This window comes from Octopus sinensis, linkage group LG5 (genome assembly GCF_006345805.1).
Source record: "Octopus sinensis linkage group LG5, ASM634580v1, whole genome shotgun sequence".
Classification (NCBI taxonomy): Eukaryota; Metazoa; Mollusca; class Cephalopoda; order Octopoda; family Octopodidae; genus Octopus; species Octopus sinensis.
In genome coordinates, this window is record NC_043001.1 from 126223443 (window position 1) to 126234381 (window position 10939).

Below are 10939 nucleotides of genomic sequence, written 5' to 3' on the forward strand. Positions count from 1 at the left end.
CTAAAAGTATGGTAAACCGTTAATTAAAGCCTAATCTGGCAACCCTTGACAGCGTAACGATTGAACAACCTATTGCAATCCAGTAAATGAAAATTCAGTAAATATTAACGGAGTGGGAATGAAGGAAGTTATGTAACGTAAGGGTGGAGTGCAAGTAGAAGCCATTTATAGTGGATACATTTTCTGGATAAAGAATTTTAAAATAAGAGATGTAATCATATCAAGTAAACAGGATAAAGATATTGCATATGAGGGATCTTGCGCACTCTGTGGAAGCACTCCGTCGGTTACGACGACGAGGGTTCCGGTTGATCCGATCAACGGAACAGCCTGCTCGTGAAATTAACGTGTAAGTGGCTGAGCAGTCCACAGACACGTGTACCCTTAACGTAGTTCTCGGGGATATTCAGCGTGACACAGAGAGTGACAAGGCCGGCCCTTTGAAATACAGGTACAACAGAAACAGGAAGTAAGAGTGAGAGAAAGTTGTGATGAATGAGTACAGCAGGGATCACTACCATCCCCTGCCGGAGCCTCGTGGAGCTTTAGGTGTTTTCGCTCAAAAAAACACTCACAACGCCCGGTCTGGGAATCGAAACCGCGATCCTACGACCGCGAGTCCGCTGCCCTAATACTGGGCCATTGCTCCTCCTCTTGCGCACACTATACTTGAGTCATCTCAACCCTGACACAGGTATCCTGAGAAACCTTTTATTTTTTTCAATTGATAATAGTAGAGCTTAGAAACAACAGGAAGAGCAAGGATGTCTGTGTAGCCGCTGACCATTAGAAGGCATCAATCACATCCTAGTCTTTGGTACACATTAATTATCGTCACTGCCTGCAATAATGCAGGATATATGACATGTGGTGCCGTTTACCAATAGTGACATTACATTTTATGAACTAGCAGTATCGTCCGGCGTTGCTCGGGTTTGTAAGGGAAATAACTATATAAGCATTTTTGGAGAGTTATAGCCAAAAAGTAGTAAAAACATGCATTAAAAATGGAAAAAAAATTATGATAAATTTTTTTTTAAATCGTTGACTCATCGTAGACATTTTTAGAGAGTTACTTCCCTTATATAATAGCGAAAAAAATGCATTAAAATGGAAAACAATGATGGTAAATTTTTTTTAAATCGTAGACTCATTGTAGACGCGCGCTAATACCCAGAAAGGCTCGATATGAATCACGACTATAAGATACCCGGTTTTGGTTAAACTGCACTGCAAAATGTGGGAGTAGTTAGGAATCTAAATCGTAGGAGACAGACACACAACCTTACTTTTATATATAAAGACTAGCAGTATCGCCCGGCGTTGCTCGGGTTTGTAAGGGAAATAACTATATAAGCATTTTTAGAGAGTTATAGCCAAAAAATAGCAAAAGCATGCATTAAAAATGGAAAAAAAATGATGGTAAATTTTTTTTAAATCGTTGACTCATCATAGACATTTTTAGAGAGTTACTTCCCTTATATAATAGCGAAAAAATGCATTAAAATGGAAAAAAACGATGGTAAATTTTTTTTAAATCGTAGACTCATCGTAGACGCGCGCTAATACCCAGAAGGGCTCGATATGAATCACGACTATAAGATACCCGGTTTTGGTTAAACTGCACCGCAAAATGTGGGAGTAGTTAGGTATCTAAATCGTAGGAGACAGACACACAACTTGACTTTTATATATAGTAGAAGAGGCTATAGTAGAAGACACTTGCCCAAGGTACCACGCAATGGGACTGAACCCGGATCAATGTGGTTCGAAAGCAAGCTACTTACCACACAGCCTATTATAAATATTATAAATATTTTCTATTTATAAGAAATATCTCAATTCCTAAGATCTTTAATTGATACACTTCGGGTTATAAGACGGAGAGCTGGCTGGAACGTAAGCACTCCAGGCGAAATGCTTAGCAGTATTTCGTTGGATTTTTTCGTTCTGAGTTCAAATTCCGGTGAAATCGACTTTGCCTTACACCCTTTCCAGGGTCAATAAATTAAATACCAGTTACGTACTGGAGTCGATCTAATCGTCTTGCCCCTTCCCCCAAAATTTCGGGCCTTGTGCCTTGAGTAGAAAAGAATATTCTTCGGATTATGTTAAACTGATAATTTCTAAAAAGAATGAAATAGTAGTATACGAGTGATTATTACTCTTTTACTCTTGTTTCAGTCGTTTGACTGCGGCCATGCTGGAGCTTATTCTTTGTAAGCTTAGTACTTATTCTATCAGTCTCTTTTGCCGAACCATTAAGTTACAGGGACGTAAACACATCAACATCGGTTGTCAAGTGATGGTGGGGGGACAAGCACAGACACACAAACATATATATATATATAATATATATGTAATATATATATAATATATATAATATATATATATACGATGGGCTTCTTTTAGTTTTCGTCTACCAAATCCACTCACAAGGTTTTGGTCGGCCCGAGGCTGTACTAGAAGACACTTGCCCAAGATTCCACGCAGTGGGACTGAACCCGGAACCATGTGGCTGGGAAGCAACACAGCCACTCCTGCACCTGACTAGAAAATTTAAGAACTTCGTTCAGAGAAAAGAGTAAAAATAATTTTGAATTCTATGCATCTATTTTCCTTATTCCTTAATTTCAAATCCAAACTTCTGATCCTGCCAAAGATTGTGAATAAATTACTATCCCCCTTGTAATAACTGTTTGCTAGGGAACATCGCGTGTGTGGAATTGCTCAAATCTAATAATAACTGGTATCGATACATTGGAAGTTCTTTTTTTTTGATCCTTCAACATTATTAAGAGATTTATTCGGGATTCTCAGCCGTACCCTCTTGTTCAACGAAGATTAGGAGACAACAGTTTCAGCTCATACTGAAAATGCTACTGTAATTCATCAAACTTCGTAGAATGAAAAATAAAGTGACCCCCCCCCCCACCTCCAGCCACTTCATGTGCTTTAAACTCAGAAAATAAATGTCCTTAACTAAATACCGTAAAGCACGTTGTCTATCGTGTCAGAGCTTACGTTTCACCGTGGTCGAGTTTACCTTTCATCTTTCAGGGGCGAATAAAATAAACTATCAGTCAAGCACTAGGATCCATATAATCGTCTGAGCCCCTTCCCTTGCCGGTCATTTTTCTAGATTAGAAATCATTATTATAAGTTTATTTAGGGTTCTAGATTGCTGTATTTAGTTTTGAGTTCTTTTACGTTCTGAGTTCAAATTACGCTTGGGTAAACTTTCATCCTTTTAGGATCGATAAAATAAAAGTACCGATCAAGTACTGTTGTCGATGATATCGACTAACGCTCCCTAGAAAATTATTGTGCCCAGAAGCAATTAAAATCCTTGCATCCGTATACGCATCCGTCAAATCCCGCATAACTGGACTGTCCAACCACATAGATACATCTGTATACTCAGATAAAATGTTCAAAATAAACCATATATACACGTATAATTCATACAACTTCAAGAATTCAAAATAAGTATGCGTACAAAGTGATAGAAATTTAATTCATTTATCTATAAACAAGGTACATAGAACGAAAACTCTTTGAAAAAGCTACGAGTATATTCCTTTTATCATCAGTGTAGCAAATAATAATTACTGATTTAGACACAAAATTCACAATTTTTGAAAGAGGAAGGTTTTACTCATTATCATAGGCCCAACTGCTTGACTAGTACTATATTTTATCGACCCCTAAAGAATGAAAGTGGAAGATGACGCCGGTAAAATTTGAACTAGAACGTTATAATTTTTTTCTCCAATGCTATAATGATTCAAAATTGAAAAAGATTGATGTTCAGTGCCGTGCATAATTTAATAATTTACATCTTTATTTATTTGTTTGTTTGTTTCATATTTCTTTCTTCCTTTCTTTCTTTATTTATTTAGGTCAGTAAAGATCGTTATCATGTAAAATAAATTTCCTGATGCTTTGACAAAAAAAATAAAATAAAATAAATAAATGAACGAATAAATAGATAGATAAAGAAATAAATGAATAAAAAAAAAATCTGGTCATCACAGGATTGGTTCCACCACCTGGAAATGATATTTATGCAATTCTAGGTGGAGAGATGAATTTATGTAGATTTTTATCAGGAAGAGGGACAAAAAAACTCTTTAAATACCATTGAAGTCAAGGTACAGATGTGATGGTTCCACTTTCGTGCATGGGAAGTATGATCATATGTTACAAAGCTACACACACACACACACACACACACACACACACACACACACAACACCCACCTACACACACATACATACACATACATACAGACAGAGAGAGAGAGAAACATGTATATATATTTACAGACAGATGTACATAAATATATATATATATGCATATGTATGAGTGTGTATGTATAAACTACATCTCTCTCTCTCTTTCTCTCTCTCTCTCTATATATATGTGTGTGTATGTGTGTGTGTGTGTGTGAAATTTTATACATTATATATGTATACACATATTATTGGCGTGATGGCTTAAAGCGGCGAGCTGGCATAGTCGTTACCGCGCCTGACTAGATGTCACGGCATTTCGTACGTCTTCACGTTCTGAGTTCAAAATCTGCTGAGGTTCACTTTGCCTTTCATATTTTCGGGGTCGATAAAATAAGTACCACTGAGTCGATGTAATCGATTTACTCCCTCACCCGAAATTGCTAACCTTGTGCCAAAAATTATTATTATTATTATCATTATTATTAAGGCGGCGAACTGGCAGAATCTTTAGCGTGCTCGATGAAATGCTTAGCGGTATTTCGTCTGCCGTTACGTTCTAAGTTCAAATTCCGCCGAGGTCGACTTTGCCTTTCATCCTTTCGGGATCGATAAATTAAGTACCAGTTACGCACTGGGGTCGATGTAATCGACTTAATCCGTTTGTCTGTCCTTGTTTGTCCCCTCTGTGTTTAGCCCCTTGTGGGAAGTAAAGAAATAGGTATTTCGCCCGTCGCTACGTTCTAAGTTCAAATTTCGCCGACGTCGACTTTGCCTTTCAGCTTTTAGGGGTCGACAAATTAAGTACCACTTGATTACTAGGGTATCCACGAAATTGTTGGCCTTATGCCTAAATATGCAGTCAATAGTATTATATGCTATATATTATATATGTATATGTTTAGGCATATATATATAGTCGATATTTGTATATACAAGGGGAAATCAAAAATTATCCGCACTTTCAGCATAACATATTTTTGTTATTGCCCTGCTTTCTGCACATGTGTGCTTGTAGTTGGTTCTTTTGTGGTCATGCGATCAAAATTTGTGTCTGATCGCGCTACGTTTCTTTCTGGCTTTACAGTGTAAGCACGACCGCTCAACTAACAATGTGCACCAAAGAAGTACAACAAACAGTGATCCGATTCTCCGTTTGGAAGGTGTGTGAGGTGCTGAAATTCATCGGAAAGTTTTAGCACAATTGGTTAATGGTTTCAACGGTCTGGGCGGCCGTGTATGAGCGTGCATTTTGATGCAACAACAAAACTTTCTTTGACAATAGGCTTCAGCGTTTAGTGTGAATTGCTGACTTCAGTTTGTTGGCCAGCAAAGTACTGTATCTTGCACTGTTGATCGCATACCGCTTTCCCAGGTAGACTTCCAGTATAGGCCTTTTTGAGACCCAAGAAAAGGTTAGCATCACCTTTCCCACAGAAGACCGAGTCTTGAATTTCGTCGCCGGCGAGCCAGAATGTTTCCACTCCATACTCTTTTATTTGGATTCTACCTGATAATGATGGACCCACGATCCATCACCTGCGACTATTCTGCATCAAAATTCCTTGCGTTCGTTGTTGTAGCGATCGAGTGGCAGGCCTCAAGACGTTTGCGCTTGTGCTCTGCAGTATGCTCTCTTGGCATCCATCTTGCACAGAGTTTATGCAAGCCAAGCTCATCGTGGATGATTTTCGGCCTTCCGACAAGAGAAATCAAATTACTGCTCTTTGTTCTACCTTGGTGCACATTGATGGTGGAGTGGCCTTGCTTACACTTGAAAACCAGAAAGAAAAATGGTGTGATCAGACTCAAACTTCGATCACGTGACCACAATAGTACCAACTATAAACATGCGTGCGCAAAAAGCAGTGTGACAATAATAAAAATATGTTATGGTGAAAGTGCGGATAATTTTTGATTTCTCCTCATATATATATATATATATATATACGTGATCTGTATGGTCATTTAATGAACACATACATACATACATACATACATACATACATACATACATACATACATACATACATACATACATACATACATACATACATACATACATACATACATACACATACATACATACATACATGCATACATACATACATACATACATACATACATACATACATACATACATGCATGCATACATACATACATACATACATACATACATACATACATACATACATACATACACACATTCATACATCCTTAACATACATAAACTGAAAAGCTTAGTCAATACGCTACATATTCAAACACAAACATATCATACACGGCATTTCCAGAATCTTTCTTTTCTTCTATCTCTGCATCCTAACTCATCCTACATCCACAACACCATTCCACACCATTCTACACCACCCTGGCGATCTTTCGCGCTTCATTAAATTCCAGTTGTATAATACATCAACGGAAGTGGTGAAAAAAAACCACAGCTGAAGTAACACGACTTTGTGGTAGGTTCTTGAGATATCTGGTTTGTCACTCAAAACACCTCACAGGTTTTTCTTTCTTCTTGTCTCCCGATTTTATCTATAGATGTAGGCATGCATACGTATATGCGTGTAGATAGATATAGACATACGTATACACATATGTGTATATATATATATATATATATATATATATATATATATATATATATATATATATATATATATATATACGTACACACATATGTATACACCACACACACACACACACACATATATATATACATGTATACGCACACAGACATATATATAGCGTGCTGGTAGAATTTTTGGTCCAATCGGGCAAAATGTTTAGCAGCATTTCTTCCGACTCTTTACGATATGAGTTCAAATCCTGCTGACGTCAACAACTTTGCATTTAGGACTCGAGAGTAAAAAATATACATACATACAAAAATACTTACAGATAAATATGTATATATATGTATGTGCAAAGCGGCAAGTTGGCAGAAACGGTAGCGCGCCGGGTAAAATGCTTAGCGGCATTTCGTCTGCCGCTACGTTCTGAGTTCAAATTCCTCCGAGCTCGACTTTGCCTTTCATCCTTTCGGGGTCGATTAGATAAGTACCAGTTACGCACTGAGGTCGATATAATCGACTTAATCCGTTTGTCTGTCCTTGTTTGTCCTCTCTGTGTTTAGCCCCTTGTGGGTAGTAAAGAAATAGGTATTTCGTCTTTACGTTCTGAGTTCAAATTCCGCCGAGGTCGACTTTGCCTTTCATTCTTTCGGGTTCGATAAATTAAGTACCAGTTGCGTACTGGAGTCCTTCTAATCGACTGGGCCCCTTCCCCAAAATGTCGGACATTGTACCTAGAGTAGAAAAGTATATATATGTATGTGCGTTTAAGAACGGCCGAATGGTTAAGAAGTGTGCTTCGCAATAATGCGGTCTTGTTTCGATTCCGCTGCACAGCAGCTTCGGTAAGTGTCACTTTCTATAGCTTTGAATTGTTTCATATACTGCGAGTGAATTAGGTAGACGGAAACTACTTGGAATCCTATCGGACGAGTTCTTCCGTTAATTTGTAACAGAATGGCATGGATATTCTGCTTGAAAATTATATTAAATGCATTAGTGTTTATGGTGTACTCGGCCACTTAAACGCATATATAAGGAGTTTGATTCTAACTTGATTAAAAAAAAAAACTGAACAATCGTTTTATTTCCGACATCCACGTTTATATAACCTATGAGATGCAGGCGTGGTTGTGCGGTAAGAAGTTTGCTCCACGAGAACATAGTTCTGGGTTCAGTCCCACCGCGTAGCACTTTGACAAGTGTCTCCTAGTATATCCACGGGCTGACGAAATCCTTGTGGGTTGAGTTGGTTGTCGGAAACTGAAAGAAGCACTTGTTGCGGTTTGTATCAAGCAAATTGACCACGGTTCTTTTTCTTTTTTTTTTCTTTTTTTTTTGAAGACTGGAACTATTCTACCGTTCTCTTAGCTAAACTGTTAAATTATGGGGACGTAAGCAAACCAACACCGGCTGTCAAGCAAGGTATGGAGAAAGAGACACAAATACACACACACACACACACATATGACGGATTTCTTTCAGTTTCCGCCTACCAGATCCACTCACAAGGCTTTAGTCTGCCCGAAGCTACAGTGTCACACACCGTGGGACTGAACCCAGAACTAAGTGGCTAGAAACCCAACTGCTTACCACACTGCTACGCTACTATTAGCTCCTGCTCATTGCGCACTAACGTATGTTTGACTTGCAGAAACAACACACTAAAGACCAGGTATTAACGGCAGGTGTCTTATTTCTGTTGTTGTTGTTGTCGTTGCTGCTACTGCTGCTGCTGCTTGTGTTGTTATTGATTGAATTAAGTATGTTTTCAGGAACAATATTCTCTTTTACTCTTTTACTTGTTTCAGTCATTTGACTGCGGCCATGCGGGAGCACCGCCTTTAGTCGAGCAAATCGACCCCGGGACTTATTCTTTGTAAGCCCAGTACTTATTTTATTGGTCTCTTTGCCGAACCGCTAAGTGACGGGGACGTAAACACACCAGCATCGGTTGTCAAGTAATGCTAGGGGGACAAACACAGACACACAAACACACACACACACATATATATATAGATATACGACAGGCTTCTTTCAGTTTCCGTCTACCAAATCCACTCACAAGGCATTGGTCGGCCCGGGGCTATAGCAGAAGACACTTGCCCAAGATGCCACGCAGTGGGACTGAACCCGGAACCAAGTGGTTGGTTAGCAAGCTACTTACCACACAGCCACTCCTGCGCCTGTTTGGAATAAACTAATGCATTCTATAGTGACATTTACAAAATGTACATATCCAACCAATGAGAAATAAGGGGGTAATTTATGTTAAGCACTTCTCATAAATCACTCCCTTCTCAGAGCGCGGGTATTATGCACTTGGTGGTAAGTTCAAATAACCATGTCAATTAAATACTATAATTTAATATGGTTAATTGATTTAATTAATTTCATGAGGATGGATGAAGTGTCGCCACACATATATAATTTCAGTTACTGTTTCACAATTAGTCTCAATCGATTGAATAATGAGAAGCAAGAGCTGACGGGGAGAAGAGAGACGTTCAGAACCAAAACCTGATACTAAACGGAAGAAGAAAGAAGGTAATTATAAATACAATATATCACTGTATCCATATCATGCGACCAAAGTAGCAATTTTATTTGCTTGATTTACAAGTATGCTTATAGGTAAATAAGATGTGGAATTGTTAGCTAGAAAAAATTTTACTTTTACTTGTTTCTGTCATTTGACTGCGGCCATGCTGGAGCACTGCCTTTACAAAGTGTGTGACGCTTACAGCACTTAGGTTTCTCAAGCGGTCACCCATCTAAGTACTAACTAGGCTCGACGTTGCTTAACTTCGGTGATCGGACGGGAACCGGTGCTTTCAACGTGATATGGCCGTAAGCAATATTTAACTTGTATTTTTAAAACTTTCGTGTATTTTCTGTAAAGTTATTTACGTAGCTTATTACTCTATCAAAGTTCTTTCGTCACGCCTCCTGTGACCTCTTCAGTGATTCTATCTTCTATGTGTCTTCTCTTGTCCTGCCTATTCCATTTTGTCCTTCTGTGGTGTTTTATTCTTTTACTTGCTTCTGTCGTTTGACTGCGGCCATGCTGAAGCACACCCTTTCGTCGAACAAATCGATCCTAGGATTTGTTCTTTGTAAGCCTAGTACTTTTTCTATCGGTATCTTTTGCCGAACCGCTATATTATGGGGTCGTAAACACACCAACATCGACTATCAAGCGATGGTGGGGGGACAAACACAGACTCAAACACACACACACACACACACACACACACACACACACATATATATACGACGGGCTTCTTTCAATTTCCGTCCACCATATCCACTCAGAAGGCTTTGGTCGGCCCGAGGCTATGGTAGAAGACACTTGCCCAAGGTGTCACGCAGTGGGACTGAACCCGGAACCATGTGGTTGGGAAGCAAGCTTCTTACCACTCAGTCACCCCTGCGCCTATTTACATAGCTTTTATTCATTTATTACTTTTTACCTTATACTTGTTTCTGTCATTAAATTTGCGGCCATACTGATGCATTGCGTTGAAGGTTTTAGTCGACCGAGTCGATCTCAGTTCTTATTCTTTTAAAGCCTGGTATTACTTTCATCGGTACCTTTCGCCGAATAGCTAACTTATGCTGGGATAAGGAAACCAACCCCCGTTGTCAAGCGGTGGGCTGGCAACAAATACAAAGACACGCGTATATTCATAGATATATCTCGGCTTCGTCGGTCACGAATGACCATGGGTTCACCTAAGAGGGTCCCATCCGGAGTAAAAGTCCGGGTGGGAAGTCGCCTCACATACATACACATATATGCGCGTGCACACATAAATACGCACACACGCACACACACACATACACACACACACACACACACACACACACACACACACACACACACACACACACACACACACACACACACACACACACACACACACACGCACACATTTGTAGACCAAATGCACTCTGAAGGCGCTGATCAGCCTGAGTGTATGTTTGAGGACATTTCTCCAAGGTGCCGCGCGGTGGCACTGAACCCTAAACCATATTGTTGGGAAGCAGGCTTTTTAACAACATAGCCACGGCTGTGATGTTGTTTATCAAAGCAAAATATGCTTTAGTTTCAGAAAGAAAAAT

General features: G+C 39.2%; 1 non-coding gene across 1 annotated transcript; it reads right to left on the minus strand.

Moving 5' to 3' along the window:
- Window positions 1-9551: 9551 nt before the first annotated feature.
- LOC115212429 lies at window positions 9552-9670 on the minus strand. The gene has a single exon (XR_003881716.1). It is a non-coding gene; the product is annotated as a 5S ribosomal RNA (ribosomal RNA).
- Between the last annotated feature and the right edge of the window lie 1269 nt (window positions 9671-10939).